The 19,126-nt window shown below is 40.8% G+C and overlaps 1 long non-coding RNA gene across 1 annotated transcript; it reads right to left on the bottom strand.

The window, feature by feature from the left end:
- Positions 1 to 9,213: 9,213 nt before the first annotated feature.
- Positions 9,214 to 11,552, bottom strand: LOC132981535 (uncharacterized). Its single transcript, XR_009674596.1, has 3 exons — positions 11,507 to 11,552; positions 9,500 to 9,672; positions 9,214 to 9,414 (listed from the first exon to the last, which is right to left on the bottom strand). It is a non-coding gene; the product is annotated as an uncharacterized LOC132981535 (long non-coding RNA).
- Positions 11,553 to 19,126: the final 7,574 nt, after the last annotated feature.

Raw genomic sequence — 19,126 nt, 5'->3', positions numbered from 1 at the left:
GTTGATGCTGGTGCAGAGGATTGAAAAAAAGCAAGGGGAGCTTTAGCAGCAGGAATAAGAATAAGCTGCACAGTTATGAAGACGCCTCGCACCGACTGAAATGTCTCTCTAAAACCAAGGCAATGTTTTCTCTCTGTGTGAAGCCTGGCTGACATTTTCTCTGCTCATAAGGTAGTTTTGGTTGTTCCTGTTATTGTTCTTTTTATTTTGAAGCTGCAGATCTGTAGCGCACGAGTTTAATAAATGTCAATAATGTTTTCTATATAAACATAACGTAGCAGAATGTACACCCATGTTTTCTTGACTGCACCCCCCCATTGTTAAAGCAAGTACTCCAGAACTTTAAGGGTGGTTTTACACTAGGGACCGGGGCCCGGATCAGAGTACCCGTGACCCCAAAGTCCTGGTCATTTGATCAGTGTGAACACACACATAGCGTACTCCAAGTACCCGGCCCGAGTCCGCTTCAAGAGGTGGTCTCGGGCACGGTTGATGTGGATGTGTCAAGTTCAGTCAGAGGGAGATGTGAACACACACGTGCTCAAACAAGGAGGTAGACCACTATATGACTTTATTCAAAACTCCTATCACTAAAACGCTTTAATTGCGCAGCACGGGACCATTTCATCCTCTGAGCTGCACAGTAGATGTGTGTGTAGAAAGAGGGTCATTTTTGCATCTCAGAAATAACAAAAAATCCTCAGTTAGCAAGAAGGACTCAGCCCGTGAGTGGTTGCCATGGTTGCTTATTCTTTCCGCTTTTTGGCAGATTTGCAAATCAACTATGTGCATACTGCCACCTGCTGTATCAGAGGGTTGTGTACTGTACATATGCAAATGTCCTCGAGGACAGAACGATGTTACTAATGTGAAAGCAGATCAGCGGGGGAGAGGGGAGGGGGGAGCAATCGTGCCTAATGTCAGATCGCTCTAACTCAAGTCATAAGAATTTCACATAGCCATGCAATAAAATCGTTTTAATATCATGCTGTTTTTCTTCCCAAAAAGAAATGCTTCACTCATACAGCTGTGTTTACTGGAGAAAAGACAGAGGAGGAAGAGGAGGGATGATGAAAAAAAGGGAAAGAAAGCAACAACAGAGGAGTTTGAAAAAAAAACAGCCCAAGAGGAAACAATAAGGAAGAAGAGAGTAAAGAGGAAGAGAGGAGCAGAGGTGCGACATGAGTGAAGAAGGAGGAGGAGGCAGACGAGCGGAGAAAGGCTGCAGAGAAGCATTTAACAGTCAGATGTGAGCCAGCGTGTGAACAGACGTGTCATAGCTTAGTCATCTCAGGGCACACAGGGGAAGGAAAACATTGGATACACACTGCCAACCATACACACGCATGCATCCACACACACACACACACACACACACACACACACACACACACACACACACACACACACACACACACAGCTACCCTGTCACCTCTGGCGCTCATATGACTTCATCTGATTTCACAGTGACAAACACACTGAGTCCACGTAAAAAAGCAGAGTGTAAGAGATGACACTTGCCTTTTCTTCGTTTTTGTGTGTGTGTGTGTGTGTGTGTGTGTGTGTGTGGTGTGCTGTCTGGAATGAAGTCCCAGAATGCATTTCTCTTTCCTTTGACATTTTCATTTCCTGAACAGAAGCAAACAGAGCAGTGAGGGAAGGGGTGAAGTCACACCTGTAGGAGACGTGATTGAGCCAGCCAACTGTCATTACGTCAAAATCTGCCAATGGGCCTCTGGTCCCTACTCTGTGGGCCGCTGATTGGCCATTAAAAAAAAGGGGAAAAAAATCTAGATAAAAAAAACCTAGATAAAAGCATGATAAAATGCCTAGTATGCCAGATTTCCAGTCCAGCCCAGTATCCCACACAGCTCAAACCTCTATTCATATTAGATGGCATCAGACTGACTGTGCACAGAGTCTTAATCAGGCTGGTTCATCCACAACACAGTGGACCATTTTCAAGGTCTATCATTTAGGTCTACATCTTGAATAAAGACTTCTGTGGTTTGTGACGTGGAAGACAAAGAAACTCTGGAGCTGAAATCACTGCTGTCACGACGTGTTGAACAGTATCAACACTAGCCATGTTATATATTTATTTATTGAAACAGAAGAGTTAAAGCAACAATTTGAATTCAGTTTGGTGCGCTTTTGATTGTACTACTGCTAAAACGACTACTACTACCGCTGAGTCAACCAGTTATCTGCTCCTGTTGGTGGGTTGATCGTGTCTTCACTGCAAACAAAGGGTTCGATTGGATGTGACCAACTCATCTGAGCGACCTCATGACTGCTGTGTTAGCATTCTATGTCCAAATGAACAGAGCCAAGGAGGTAACAACATTTCCCAAACAATCCAGATGTGAAAACACCCTTTGACATGGGTGGCCTTTACTCATTTGTTGACATAGAAATGTGAGTTTAGATGAGGGAAGGTAGATCCTTGTGTGTATGTGGGTGTGTGTATATGTGTGTGTTCTTTTGTATTCTCTGCCGTTACAGAGAATGGGTGAGATCTGCATCTTTGAGAGACATGTTGATAAAAGTACTTTGAGAGAGCCAGTTAATAGTTTTGTGTGTGTGTGTGTGTGTGTGTGTGTTTCGATAGTATTTTCAGGTAAGCTATAATTTAAAGAAATTAGTGTTTGTGTGGTGATAGCAACGTCCATGTGTGTACCAGGGCAATGATTTAATAGTAGCAGTGGTTTTTTGTGTGTTTGAGAGATTATTTGTGTGTGTTTGTGTGTGTCTGCACATATGCGTGTGTGTATGTTGTTTGTAAGCAATAATTAAATCATGACCTGTTTGAAGGGTTCTTTATAAATGTCAGAATATATCAGAGTCACTATTTCCACTCGGGGGTTTTGCCTGTCTGATGGTGCATTCATCTTCCTCTACAACTCAGTGAGGTCGTGTGTGTGTGTGTGTGTGTGTGTGTGTGTGTGTGTGTGTGGGGGGGGGGGGGGGGGGGGAGGGAGGAGGAAAGGCTAATTCCTGAATGCTAATTTGAATTGCAGTTTGCTTAAAAACTTGGATGACTTAAATATGCCCAGTTTGTTGTGACTTCTCAGAACTAATAGAGCGAATGTTTTCCTGATCTGGTGTGAAATTCAAATGAGCTGAGATGAATTATGTGTCGATGCAGTGGAATGCAGCAGCACTTGACTTTACCTTGCAGACATATTTCATAATGCAGACCCAGAAAAACAACCAGAGAATTTCATACACTTGAACAGCCTTTCCCAAAATTAAGACTGCCACAGTCCACACTTTGTTCTAGTTCTAGTGCTTCCCAATCAACCAAACACACACTCTGTGGTCTCTGAGGTCTGGTCATGTCTTCAACTAAAGCTTGTTCAGGTTCTTTGAGACACACACGGAGCAGCTCCTCTAAAGATCCTTCGACATTCTGGTGGAAATAATATTGAAGAAGGACAACAAAGAGGGATTTATGAAGTACAACATGTGTGTTTATGTGAAGGTTGGGATGGGTCGATCAATGAGGCAGTAGTAATAATTTGATACTTACAAAATAAGAAAGTGTTGGTATCGAGTACTTAATGATTACAATAACAGAACGTCCATCACTGCTTTTCTTCAGGCTGTTTCTGTCATTTTTTGTCATCATTATGCCGAGGCAGCGCTGCCTTTCATGTCACATGACCGTGAGGACCAATCAGACATGAGAACGGGCGCTCAGCTACAGACAGAAACACACAACTATTGTTCGAGATCTACAGTTCTGGACCAAACAGGGGGGGAGAATGACGGAGAGACAGCCGTTTCTCATGTTGAAAGTCATGTGATAATAGTCGAGTCTTGAGCTGGGTATTGTCTAAATAATGTGTGCATTATTTTTATTGGTTTAGAACAAACAGACTCCAAAATGTATTTTATCATTGCGTTATTCTTTAATAAGCAAAGAATAAAACATTCAAGTATAGCATGCGGAAGTATGGCGGCACCCACAGTGCCCCCAGTGGAGTGGGGCGTCTTTACAAAAGAAATAATCGATCGCAGGATTTCCCTGAATAGATATTGAGTTGGGAAGAAAAAAAATTGCAATGCACTGATGAATCCCTATTTTTAACCAGCCCGAGTCGAGTCAAAGTCCACTGTTTGGATGATGGGGATTGATGGGGCATCCTGGTGACATTTAAAGATGGCTTTTTTACAATTTGTATGTAACTTTCACTTTATTTTTTTACTATGTGCTCGTATAACTTTCTATAAATGTCTTGTGTTTATGTTCAGCGCTCTGACATCTTACACGTGTATCGTACTGAAGGCTGAGAGCGAAGGCAGAGGGAAGGAGGAAAGCAAAATCAACATTTTAAAAGCCGACTCGTAGGCTTCACAAATGAGCTTGTTTTAACGATTCACTTCATCCTAATTCATGAAACAATCACAAAGGCTTTCTTTTCCTCTCAGCTTGAAGTAATTAATGAAAAGGTCCAGACTACTGATTAAGTTTAGCTGAAGCGTAGTAAAGAGGGCGGACAGGCTCGGAGCCCTGAGCTGCTTATTTCCATTCCAACCTAAATCTCAAACATTGCTCACCCTGCATTAAACTTATTCTCAAATGAACCGTTTCTCTGTGCCGGAGCCCAGTCCTGACACAAAAACATGAGAACACAAACACACACACACTGAGAGAGAGAGAGAGAGAGAGAGAGAGAGAGAGAGAGAGAATCCCTCCCACCTTCGCACCGTCAGACGTAGATTAAGATTCAGACTGAGGTTGATAAATATGTAGGGCCGTTTTAAATTGTTCCTTTTATTGAATGACTAACCAGGTTGCTAATTTGGTGTGACATAATTAATTACAGCCAATTAGGTAAACAGATGGGACAGAGAGGAAATGAGTGCGAGGATCATTAACTTGTGTGGGTGGGTGGATCGGGCTTCACAACAGGGCCACCAAGAAGCCGTGAAGAGGCTCGGCATAACGAGAGGCAGGAGGAAACGGAGACACAAACAGATGAAGACACAGACAGAGATTAGATTATTCTGACACCAAGCCGATAGAGTTGGCTTTAAAGTAATAATCTGATACATTTGATCGACATAAACGTTTATTTTGCTGCTGCAGTGAAGAATGTGAAACTTTCCATCAACCTGTCAACACTTTTTTAAACTCTAATCAAAAACCTCTCGAAAGAAATAAAGTGACATTTAAAGAGACAGTTCCTGTTTATTACCACTTTGATCTTTTTTATGGCCTTCCTTATTTCTAATGAACAATCTCAAAAGAAACGACGCAAAGATCCATAAAAGTCGGACAAGTTAAAGCGGCAGTATGTAGAATTTTTACACTCAAATATCTTACTTATAAGTTGACTAAAGCTTTGTTTTGTTTTGTTGAGTTCTTACATTTCCAACATTTGTCAAAGTCAGAGAAATCTTATATTTATAGTTGTAACGCCCCGTGTCTTGTCCCGGCAGATGCCATGACAGAAATTACATGTTTATCGTTTCCATGGAAACAACGGATGATACCTCAAAGACTGATGTATAAGGAAGCGGGAATTGCTACTGAGACCTGCTGGACTCTTACTGTATGTGCTGCCGTGATAAAAAATGTCATGTAAATTATACTTAGATAACCCTATCCTATAAGAACCGTTTGAGGCAGAGGCTGAATTGAGGGATTTTACTGACATCAGTATCAAGTTTTTGGAGCTGCAAATCATGTAAAGCTACTCTAAAGGTTTGACACACTGACAACATGAAAGGTGAACATGAGGAGAAATGGGATCTTTAAGACAGGTTGACCTTATTGGATTAGACTGGTATATTTGATATATGTGTGCTTACAGCTACATGATCTGCCAGGACACATTGCTCATCCTGTAACAGTTATAAGACAGAAGATTATTTTCACAATGCATGTTCCCTACTCCCTTCCCTCCTCCCTGCCTGATAAGAGCGCCCACCCCGAGCCTCCCACCCTGACCATTGTGCTACATGTAACTAAATGGAAAAATAATTATATGTATTGTTCAGATGATGTCGATCCTTTGTTGAGCAAAATAGACGGTAGAAAATAAATAAATAGTCTCAATGAGGTTTAACAATATGAAACAATTGTTGTTGATTGCTGTTGACAATGAACACAATTAAAAAAGAAAAATACATGAATTCAAAATTAAGATAATACAATAAATAAATATTAATAATAGAAAAGGCAAAGGCTGTGACTAACTGTTGATATATGATGACTTGGGAAAGAGAACGCTGGCAGGCAAAAGCATGTCGAGCCCTCGATGTAGTAAAACTCGACCTTGATATACATTTTCTCTTTATGGCAGCTCTGGGTCTCCGTAGCAACGCGACTGAAACTGTGAGAGAGTGTGTGAGAGAGTGACTTGAATGAAAGAATAGAAAGCATCTGGAAACATGTTGACGCTGACAAACTCGGACAAACTGATAACTAAAACATCATGCGTTCCCTGCGTTCTCAAATCTGTGCTGCTGCCTCTCTCATCCTGCTGTTCCACATACCGACTCAAGCTGTGCAGGACTCCAATGCAACAGAGAGTCCATGTTACCCGGCTGATGCATAATCAATAGGACAAGCACTTTCCAAATAGGGTTTTAACTTTTATTGAGCTCGATGAAGAATTAGTGCCCCTCTTTGTATACATGCACTGCTCGGCTCCCGCTCAGATCTCACTGCAGACTGACTGAGATTAAGGGTTTTTTTTTTTTTTTTTTTTTTTTTTTAACTGCTGACTTCTGCTCGCTGTGATGAAGGCAGTGGGTTAGAGAGTGTAGCGAACCCTAATCAATACAGGACAGAGGTCTTAAAACAGAGAAATCAATCTGCTGTGCCTCTAAAACTGAACAGGCAACTTCAAGGAGAAGTGAAAGATGCTGATTAAAAATGTACCCAAAGAACGGCTGCATGCAAATCTCTTTCATTTATTCTTTGTGAAAAATGAAGCATCTATCATTGTGTAGCTTATGATCCCCCGTTCATGTGATCTCGACACTAAATGTGCTGATTGTCACATTGAGAAAAACAAAAGGCTGCAGGGTTAGTGCAGACTCAATGTTGAAATGGTGAAATCATCCCTGCTGTCAGTAGAATCACATGCTGAGAGTGAGATGAGTGGATTTATTCCACATCTAAAGATACGAGAAACAGCTGGCTGTCAATCAATTGCCGATCTCAGAGTGAGTGACTAATGCCTGAATATCTCGTGGCTCGTGCTGCGTTATGTTTCAGCGGGCAGCAGACTCGCTGAAGCTGATTGTGCGCACTACTTGATGCCTGCGATGTCATCAGAAGGCCGAGCACATTTCAGAAGCAGACTCAGACTCCATTTTTTTTTTAACAGAGCCAACATAGCAGTGTCAAGCCTCAGAGAGACAAACAGGAGACGCTGGGAAGGCAAAGTGATTATCCTTATATATTCAAATCAAACAGCTTTGAAAATGACCAGACTGAAATATTTAGCATTTAAAGCTTCTTGGAGCGCTCCTTACTGCCACTTAGTGTTACCAGGTTAAGAAAGTAAAGCTCCACTTCCATCTGTAACGACCATTAGGTCTGTTTTAGAAAGCTCTGTGTGCTTAATATTTTCTTTAATCAAGGAAATATCAACAAGAAAACACAAAAATAATGTAGTGATGTCCTGGCACTAGCAGCAGCTCTACAGGTTGATTTCCTGACCCTTCTTGATTCTGACAGGGAGGGAGAAGTAGTGTTGTGTGATCTTAGATTGTGAAGGATTTGAACATGTCGACGATCTGCCAAAGCAGAGAGATCGTAGAATGGGGCATTCATCTGTTTTCCCCTTTTGCTCTGAAACTTAAGATTTGATCTGTAAAAAAAAAATCCATCCCGATAACATGAACTTGTATGAAGATATTTCCAAACTGACAGGTTAGTAGTTATCAGAGTTTGAAAAGGTTAGGTTTTGCACTCTGGGTAGTGACAAAACAAACCGTTTCCACAAGCCCGAGAGACGTTAACAGTCTGCTAAAATTGTGCATAAAAAAATGTATCAGACCCCCAACAACAACTCATTCAAATACACTCTGAAAACATTATACAGGGAAATACGTGTGGTTGAACTGGTCAGTTATTTATTTATTTTTTCTTTAAGATCAGTGTGAAAAAAAAATCATGAAAAACTTGTGATCGTGATGCTGCCATGAAAAAATTGTGACATGATATTATCTCCCTTTCACCCTCCACTAAAGGAGAAGTGACATTGACGAGCCCTTCTGTGTTCCAAAAGCTTTTTTCAACAGAGCGCTGTGAGTGCTACATAAAAACAGCTGAAGCTGAGGGCGTATTTGTCATTCTACAGCTCGGACTACAAACATACAAACTTAAGACTTGTCATAGTGAATATGCAGACCCCGGTGTTCAGATTGTATAGCTTTATGTAGAGTCTGTAAATAGAGATTATACAAGCAGCACAATGTGGTTAACAGAAATGATCACAAACAGATTTGTTTTATATATTGGAAACCGGTTGGTAATTCCCAACTGCTGTGTGTGGAGGATTAGGGAAAAGTGGCCTGATCCCTATGCTCAGTACACTGGATATATTCCTGGCCACTAGCAAAACTTATTTTACATGTGGCTACATGCACATTTGGGGCATCAAATGCCAACACCAACTTGTTTGTTTGAAGTATTCCGTTAGAATTATTTAATGTTGCATTTTTTTTTTTTAGAAATCTAATTTTGTGATGTAAAAGGTCTGATCAATTACATTTGCATATCCTCATCATGATCTGTGAAAACCACATACACATTTTCTAGTAGGAAGTAAAAGGTTTCCTCTTCTATGCATTAGCTAGTGAAAACACACAAGTAAGCCACAGTGTTCTTGCTCATAATTACAGTGAGCTGTTAATATTTACAAAGCAGAAGCATGTATGCATATTTTTGACATGTCTACACAGACAAGTATAGTCATTACAGCATGTGACTATCATACTGTACTGATTAAAAACATTTGAAGCAGTCTTCTAAAAATAAAAGATAATCATTTACAGATACAGACTAAATAAGCCAACCAATTTACAGAAAAAACAATTAAAAAGCTGTTGATAAGTATTTATTTATTGAAATTATGCTCTGAACATTTAGACAAAAAATGCAAAATGTGTTCGTACATCTTGAAAAGAAAAAATAGCCCATGCTGATATTATTGAACTTAGCAGCCTGTGATAAAACAGCAGGTGCGTTTGAAGTGATTGGTTCGAGGGTCGTAGCAAAAGGCACTTTTGTTTTGATGCAGGGAGCAAATTGCTGGTTGTACCACAGCATGCGGTCCTCCTACATTACAGCAGCTGTACTTGTAGCCAGAAACTGCAGATGAATGTTCGTACAAAAGGAGGCCATGTGCTTTCACAACAGCTCTTGTTGTCATTCTGGCTGTGCTGGATCTGCAAATGGGGACCAAAAAAATCTAATTGTAAGTAAATTATTATTAATTTAATTCAAATATTAAAATTTTTATGAATTACATACCAAGACCTCGTCTGAGTTGTTTCTCAGCAAGTTCTGCAGTGGGTGGGGGGGAATGGGTGCCAATGGTCCAAGCTTCCGAGGGTCGTCTGGACGCTGTTCCCTTGTCAGGGGCATCCCTGCTCCTGAACAGAGCCTCCTCGACACAATCCTGGCCTGCAGGACCCTTTTCAAATCTGAAAGAAATAACAGCACACATGAATTCAATTATCCTTAGAAACAGTAAGTTTGATCTCCCCAGCCAAAACAAAGTTTTCATGCATCTGTATTGTAGAGAATCTCAGTAGCTACATGTAAAGTATTTATCACATGATGACAGCAACAATAAAAGCATTGCGAAACTTAGCCTCATGTAATTTCTGCATAATGAGTGCCGAGCTGATAGCATTATTTAGATTAGTGACCCACTGTAGTTTAGCCGAGAACATGCCAACAGGCAGCCTGAGCTTGGACGAGCACAAATTTCCAAGCCCTTGTACGGATACAGACTCTCGTTACTATACAAGATTTCTAACTACCGTATCTGCTACATCATAGCTGGAGTAGGGAAATTCAAAAAACAAACAACAGTATTTTCGTAATAATACCCAACTGTTCATAACCGCTCATATGCAACTCGTTAGCTTTGCAACTACTTAGGCTTGGCCTATTCAGATGTTGCCTAACGCTTCGAAGCCAGTTCTGTTGTACTAAAAAGCAGCAAATGAGAATAACCATACTGATCAAACAAACAATCGATGGCGTTTAAATATCTAGAAAGAATGCATGTTCTAGCTCGAGCCTGTGGCCGGCATTGTTGTGCTAGCGGCAGTAGCGGAGCAAGTGTGGGGGCCGCCCCAGGCCCACTGCTGTCTCAAGGGGCCCACGTTGAGCCAAATTTAACATGCATTTTGTTATTTAGTTGAATTTTCGAATAAAGTTAGTTTGATTAGGTTTGAGTCTCTCTTTTCTTTTGTCGCAATCAAGACACACAATGTATTTTGTAGAGCAGAGAGGGCCCCCCTCCACTGCCAAGGGGGTTCTCAACTTCGGCAGCAAACAGCACCAGCAGGGTCCACCTCTTAGCACCCCCTTTGCTGGGCCCCCGCTGCTGTCTGGAGTTTTAAAAACCTAGTCGTCTGTCTGCTTTATTTCTGTTTACCTCGCTGTTTTTCGTAACATTAAAAGTGTAAAAAACGAAATAAAAAATGTTTTCTCATTGACAACTCAACCCTCAACAACTCAACCTGGCAAGTCTCATCCCATTGTTAGCTCCACTAACGTAAACACTACTAGCCAAGCAAATAAACATGTTAGCACCCAGCTAGCTCCGTGCAGGAAAGCAACAGTGCTGATGAAAACTTAATTGGTAAGTTGTTTCATCATTATTTGAGATTACGCTTAGATGCTGGTCTTTTGTTTGTGGGTGCATGTGTTGTAGACCGCTGTGTCTGCTTGGTTATTGTACTGTATGAACGGCAGACCATTGCTTGCACACTGTTTACAAAGTTTGTTGTCGTGCGTGGGTTGATAATGTGTGGTTTTATTGTATTGTCTGTTTGGCTGTGTGGCTGGATGAGCGTCCAACTTCACTGAATGTCAAACTGTAGTTGCCTTCTATCTTTGGTTTCCCGTCCGGCTAATTAAGTCTGGTTTATTTGTTTAATCGGTGGAATTTGCGCACAGACATATCAGCACTTGTGCTGCTTAAATATCAGCAGGTCACTCACTGATAAGTCCCTGTCACTGTAATAGCACCCTTTGTAATCTGCAGCGGCATTTCTCTTCGTCCCGCCCCGTCTTGCATCTCCATACAGCCGATATTATACCATAAATGCTATACTATATTACTATATAGGCTACAGCATATGCTATATAGCCTATAGACAGGGCCCACTATTGGTCCCCGCCCCCTCTGCAATGAGCCATAGGCTCCGCGCCTGGCTAGCGGGCTAATGTTAGCATATTGTAGTTAGGTCGCTTGACATTGCACATTACACGGAAAGACCGTGCTTTTAAACACTTACGTACCATTCAAATAAGCAGAGCGTATGATATTCTTTCTCTAGTCAGTGACTTAAAAATAGAAATGTTTATGCCTGGACCACTAGGAATCTATTGGGGTACTTACGCATCCAGGAAAAGCAACGCCAGCTCAGAGTTATGTTCGAGCCCCTTCGTTGAGCGTAGGGCTCTCCATCGTGGAAAAGTCAACCCAATGTTGATTTGAGTTCTACTCCGGTCTTTGTCTGCTGCTGTTCTAGCAAAAGACAGTTATTTTTTAGGTGGGGGACCAGCCGGTGGAAGGTCTTCTGTCGTACGCGTCGCACTGGAGTCTGCCATTTGTAACACTTCTTCCCTCGGTGTAGGGGCGGTCTGCGGCTGCGCTTTAATACGCAAAGGGCGGGCCTAAAGAAGGGGGCGGCCGGGCCGGCTAGATAAACATTGCTTCTCTATCAACAAAGCCAGTGGGACTGGCACTTCTCACTCATTGTAAACAGTCATGACTCAGAGAGTTATATACAACGGACATACCTGATTTCTGATACATAAGTGTGAAAAATCGCATATAAAGCCTTTAAAGCTACAGACACAGAAACAGCCTGTTCTGAGCAGGGCTGAAATAGAGGGGTTTATTGGCAAGATCAAATACAGGATCAGTTTTTGGGGAGCTCTGAGACTGATTTTAATTAGTTTAAAAGAAGAAGAATATGTGACCTTTAATATAATTTTTCTGTCTGTCTTCAAGGTTTGAGAGATGTTTTTACTCTTTGAATGATAATAGTAATACTCCACAGTACGGGCTTATTCAGACAAATGAGGAGCAATTTAATTGCTTCTCACAATATTTGTCAGAATATGAAAACTAGTTAGAAATTGGTAGACCAGGGTGTTTGAACACAGAGCCGAGCAAATTCAAGCACAGATCTGACATTAAAAAAGTAGCATGGTGATTTAAAACCAGCATGCTAAAGATGACCATAATGATTATATAGTGTTTTCATTTGCATTGCTGGTTTGATAATAAAGTGTACAAAAGGTCATTTTGTAGAATAGTAGGAGCCATTGTGGAAGTGGTGCACTAACAGGCTCCTAATGCAGGTCCTATTAAAAGGCACCTCTGCACTGGCTCCTGCTGAACTAATAAAGCAGACAGGGGACTAATTGTATAGCTCCCACTGAAAGAAATATTTAAATGAGATGTAAGACTTTTTATTAAGCTGCAGCTACTGCTTTATGTTGGCCAAGTTATGCTGCCCCATAGTTTTCTTGCAACTCATCTCTTAAATGGTTAAGAGAAGCCTCAGTGTCATGAGAAGAACCACATGAGCGGACCTTGTTCCAGGTTGGTAACAACAAATACCTTATCTAACCCCTTTGGGACACACATTTCTGTCCCTCATACAGACTCCGTAAGTAGGGACACTTGCCTGTGTTATAGACACACAGTCTAGACAGTTTTATTGCTGTCTGCCAGTTTTCTACCCGACTTTCTTGTGATTAATGTCTGTTTGGATAGGTTCAGGTATTAGAAAAACTACAGTTTTTTTTTTTTTTTTTACATACACATACTCATACACATTATTGAGAGACATGCTTCTCACAAACATAGGATTATACAGATGCACAAACAGGACCTGTGGACATGCATTAATGGAGAAATGTAAGAGTGGGGCTGCTACACATTACTACGCAGGGAGCGTGTCAGAGCTGTTAGGTGTCTTGCTCAAGGGCTTTTCAGCAGTACTCAGGAAGTGCTCTTGCCTCTCCAGCTACCAGACCACTTTCCATGGTATGGTCTGCATTGGGACATGAACCTACTACCCAAGTCCTTACTGACTGAGCTACAGTACTGCCACCCCGGTTTGTGAGAACAGCACAGTCCATTTAAACGATAACACAATGTTCGTTTTTGGTTGCAAAATGATAAATAACCAACTGTCCTTGGTAAAGGTCCTTTGTCGTTTGGCCAATCAAACCTCCTTGTACTTTGCTCTTACTTCTACAATGCTGAGGGCAGTTTTTATTTACTTGTGTTGGTATTTAATTGATGGGAATGAGAATGGGCTAGTCTGAGCCGCCTAGTGATGATTTACCTTGGCATGGCTGCAGCCGATGACGGCTTCTCCTTTCCTTGATATGTTCTTTGCATTGCACTAAGCATCTGCTGCACACTGTACATCACAGTGCTTTGAGGTTTGTCTTACACTGCAAAACTCCCACTCACATTGTAAACCATATGCTGAATATACTTACCTACTGTTATGTCTAGTAGGCTTATCCTTGCTATGCTGACATCCCATCAATAACATTTAAAAAAAAAAAGCTAGTAATTATTTTTTGCCCTCAAATATCACTATTTTACCAACAGTCCTCAGGGTGTAAAGCTGGAAATAAGGCGGTAATATTTCCATCCTTGCAGCCTGAAACCACTTTTAGGCAGATTTTGCAGCTAGATGAGCTGATTTGGATCAGGGCATTCAAAATGCTAGCAAGGGTTTGGAGGCAAATTCCATGGGAACTCATTTCTTCTGCAGTCGGATTGGTTTCCTCTAAATTGTCTTTTTCTTTAAGATTTGATTCACAAAAACGCTGCTTTTCTCTGACTGTTAACATCTTTGTTAGGACTCCCTTGAAATAGATTTGAAAATACTGTAGGTCTGCCCTGGTTGAAATAAAAGTAAAAGTATACAATGTTGTTGTCCGTTTTTGCTAGTTTTAGCTTTCTGTCAAACTATTAATTACTATATAAAGGCCCGACATATATGGTATGTTTGGGGCCGATAACGATATAGATAATAGGAAGAGAAAAGATCCGATAACGATAAATCGGCTAATATCTTTCTTTGATCTATGTTTGATGTTTAGATATAGATTTACACATTTGCTGTGTTGATCTTTCTAATGCAGTTATCAAATACTTGTGGAAAAGACATAACAAAGACAAGATGGTCACTCAACTGGAAAGTAACTGTGCATGTAAGTGCATCACCGCTTGACACTCTGGAGAGGGATAATGCTTGTTGTAATCCATATAGTGCACTCTGCTGGTGAGAACCAGAAAGAGAAGATGCTAGTGTAATTATAATGATACTACAATGAAATGCTATTTGACTGGTGAATAAATCTAGTTATATCAGCGCATATCTCTGATCAAATTAACCGATACCGATTGGTCACTTGATACGCTAATATTGGCAGGTAATATTGGCTGGTTGATTAATCGGTCGGGCTCTATACTGTATGTTAAAACAATCGATACAAAATGCTCATCTAGTACAAGAAAAAACTCCTTTTAACAGCTCTAGTTTGCTGCAGAAACTGTTTCATCATGAAATAAGATCCCCAACTGAAAATTATAATTGGAAAAACAATAATTGAATCATTCAAATTTCACATAAACCCTTTTGTACATGTATTACTATTATTCCTATACTTGATTACCCCGCCCCCGCCTGGTTTTCAAGTTCTGCACAGTTTGATTTATGTCTCTGCATTAAAGTATTTTATTGTTCCAATAGCAGCTGCCTTGAGGTTCCACTGTTGGCCATTACAGGAGGTGCTTTATAGAATCTGCAAAAAACTGATTGGTTGCCTTTGTTTTCCCAGAAATGTCTCTGAAGTGGGTGGACTAAGTTAAACATAAAGACAAAGGTTAAGTAAGGTGAATATAGACTCTCAGTAGTCTTGATCTTTTCTGACTCTGGAAATTCTCTAATAAACTTTTGTTATTCAGTCCGCCCTTTTCATATGCCTGACCACAGCTGCCACTGAAAGTTACTCCAGCAGAGCAATATTCTGCTCCATCAAGTCCCTCCAAATTTCCATCAACCATGCATATCCACACTTGTTCTTCAATATTTGTCTTTCATTATCTATTATTGCAAGCCATGCTTTAGAGCTATAGAGGGGTGATTGCAATGAATCGTTATATACCGGTGATATTTTTGGAACCCGGGATTTTGTGGCCACCTCAGGTGTAACTGAACCCCCTGGGACTTGCTGGGATAACCTTAGGAATCTGTATTTTTGGCCGAGAAATATCCTGTACAGCATCTCATCACTTTTCTATCAGAGATGTGTTTCTTTCCACTCAGCCGCTGGTATTGGCAGATACCCTTCAGGGATTGGTCGAATCAACACACCAGCACACTCAATACAAACCCTAAAACACACATCGATGAACATCAAAACAACATGTTTAGTTTTTTCATTGCACAGATATATGACCTGAATGCTTCAGCTACAACTACAGCCAGAAGCATCTTTGCGGAGTGTGCAGATATGCAAGTTTTATGAAAGTAGATGCGGGAAAGACCACTAGAGGATCAGTCAGTTAGACTCTTCACGCAGCATGCTACCTTCAGACCTTCATCTAGAGGAGGAAAAGGGCTTGTAGTTTTAGGAATTGGAGGCTATCCGGTTAGGCCTGGGGATTTTTACAACAGTAGATGAAGATTAGACCCTCAGGCTTTCTTAGAAGCTCTTACAGCATATTATAGCTGCATATCTTTCAGCAGGGATCAGTTTATGTTAGAACCCATGCTGCGGCTCGCTTGTAGCCCTGGCTGCTCATTTTGGATAAGAGAAACAATTTTGATTTAGAAATGATAGTCATGTGCCTAAATACTGATGGATTCTGTGTGTAGAGACAGTGAGTATGCGAAGGGATTGTCAATTTTACACAAGAAACAGGGGGATGGGGGATTCAAAATTCCCCTTTAACACTTTAAAAATATATCAATTTCTATTTAGAAATGCTTTTTATCCATTTTAAGAAATAATGAGGAATGCGTGCAGATGGTTTGCTCAGACTGAAAGAGTGGATGACAGATAAGTTTGCTCAAACAGATAGAACTAGTCATCTTAAAAGATGAAAGAAATGGTATGAGAGTTTGGCTTGTTCTTCCCGTTTCTCATCACCTCCTGACTAACGGATTGTCGCTCAAATTAACACGGCGACTTCCCGCTGAACAACACTATGCACTCAATGGTGCTAGCAGTTCTGTGTGGCTGCTCCCATCTTCACAATGCTTTGAGCTGATTTATAGCAGGTATAATTTCACCATAATGGAGGGTTACTACGTCAGCATGCTGTCAATAACTAATTAGCACTAAACACATAAAGCTCGGTCTCATGGGAATTCTATTGGTTTTGCAGTTATTTGGTCATAAACTGAAGCATTGAAATATAAGAACAGAAGAGGCTTGATAAAGATTCAGAGGAATATAATGGGAATGATTATAATAAAAGCTGTGGGGGAGCATATCTGAAACCGTTTTCTGGGCATAAATTCAACAGCTGTCAGTCCAGAGGATAAATACGTCTTATGATTGCTGTCTGCTTTCATAGTTACACAATGAGGTTGAGAGGTATGTAGCATGTACCATTGTTTCACACTCATGGTTATGACATTATGGCTAATGATCAAATCAGCTATGGAGAAAATGATTGGGATTTTTTATTTGCGAAACCACACTGTTGAGTCCTATTACGCTAATGATATAAATTGAGATTAAAAAGTATATAAGCTACACATTATGATTGTGGAACAATATATGTTTTTCTTCATAACGGAGTATATCCGGAGTACTGCCGAGGGGCCCTTGAGCATGACACTGAACCCCGAACAGCTCTGGTGCACTCCCTGCATAGCAGTGTGTAGCAGCCCCAACTCTGACATCTCCCTACTAATGCATGAACACAGGTATGCCTGACAGGGGATACTGTCAGGCATATTCAACCATGGAATTGAATGTGAAACAAGTAGTTCTTTTTTTTTTTAATTCAATTATACTAAAAAAACATTTGTATTAACCAAGAATAATAACAACAGAAGCTTGTGTGTTCTTCTGTCATGTCACTCTGAGCCAATGTCCAGAGGTTTACACTTGTCATATATTCTTAAATTGTTTTTGATCAAACTTATTCCACCAGTTACTTGATCCATTTTTTGTCTGTCTGCAAAACTTTTTTTTGCCATGAACTCCATGTTATCAGAAGTGCTCCCGTCCATGTTGTGGCTGCCTGGTCATGCACAGTGTGCATTTGACATGTTCATGTAATTTCAGCTGACACTCCTGCAGCAGGAGCTTCACACTGGAAATGTCAAATTGACAACCTCAATTTAAAATAGAAAATCAAGGAGCCTGAGTTGAGGCTCTTGAAAAGGCTTGAGTCCAGTCAGAATACACCTGTCCTCCTCATTGATGCCTCAGGGTTTTTGCTTCATTAGAGCTCCATCGTTAACTTCATTCATTTGGGAAAAGGAGTTCCGGAAAAGAGTGCGGTGTCAGCTTGGGTGAGGTATAATACCTGGTAATTCATTCTTTCAGAGGAGCCAGATGGACAGAACCAGGCCATAAGTTCTCTTTAATAATCAAAGTCCCAACAGCTGAAGCCGAGATGTCTTATTCCAGCCAGCTGGCTGCATATCGTCGGGTCAGACAGGGCAGCTTTAAACGGGCTGTGACCTGCAGGAGGGCTGACGAGGAGACACGGCAAGGGAGAGACATTTAAGAAAGGTTGAGGAGAGGATAGAAGCACATTTCAGTTGGCTTTTTATATTGAATGTAATATCTAAAGGAGACCCTTTCTTTGACAATGATGGATGATAATGTGACCTAAAACAAATCTATCATGTGGTTAGCTGGTGTTTCCCTTTCCTTTACAGGTTAAGGAGAACCACCAAAAGTGCTGAATTGAAACAGTTGCTTTGAGGGAATTGTTGTCGTCCATCTTTTGAATGCACTTTGGATGTTTGCAGCTTGAAAAAGCACCAAGAAAACCCTCAATGCATGATTTTTTTTTAACCCATGTAGACTCACAGCCGTCTTAAAAAAAAAAAAAAAACTTTTATCAAAATCTTTATTCTCATCCTCTGAGAAATAAATTCCAAAACATCTGCAAGCTTAAACCTTGGCTTTAGAAACAAGAAAAGAAAATGTGGAAAATTCGTAAAATTCTCAGCTTCTGTAGCAGATAGCATAACACATAACCATCTTAAAGCTTTGACTCTGAGCTTTAAGGGTAAATCATTGCCTTCGGCCTAAAGTCCATCAAAACAAAAAAAGCAGTGCAATCAATAGTTGCTCACATTGTATCATTCAAGATGTGCCAACGTTGCATTCATTCTTAAAGGCGGAGGCACACCATTGACTCATCTGGTTTTAAAGACATACACACACACACAAACATTGCATCCCATCTTAATGCCTTTATTTGCAAGTTTATAGGAAATATTTTGAGACGTGAGCAGAAATCCAATCTTTGATCTAGAAGTGTTCCACATCATAAGGCTCACATATTGTCCCAGCTGCAGACAGAAAGCACAGAATGTCCTCTGCATGTGGCCTGTTGAGTGCGAGATCATGGGCCAAAGGATGCACACCAGACACATCATATGCAGAGGACATGATGTGGTTGCAGCAGATTGACAGCCACAGTAGGGTTCATCAAGTCACTGTAGGGAGTAAATGTGATCAAATTGTTGCTCTTAGGAAGTGATGCTGAGAAATAGGACATTAGCTTGTCTTCATGCGTTGACACATGTCATTGCAGGTTGAAGTGTGTTGTCACATAAGTGTCGCTTTCTGAAAGACAAAGCAGGTGTGTGGGCTTAATGACCGTAACTGCTGAAGGTGTGTTGA

Source organism: Labrus mixtus, chromosome 10 (assembly GCF_963584025.1).
Source record: "Labrus mixtus chromosome 10, fLabMix1.1, whole genome shotgun sequence".
Lineage (NCBI taxonomy): Eukaryota > Metazoa > Chordata > Actinopteri > Labriformes > Labridae > Labrus > Labrus mixtus.
The sequence above is the reverse complement of the archived record's forward strand: the minus strand, read 5'-3'. Positions and strand labels throughout refer to the sequence as shown.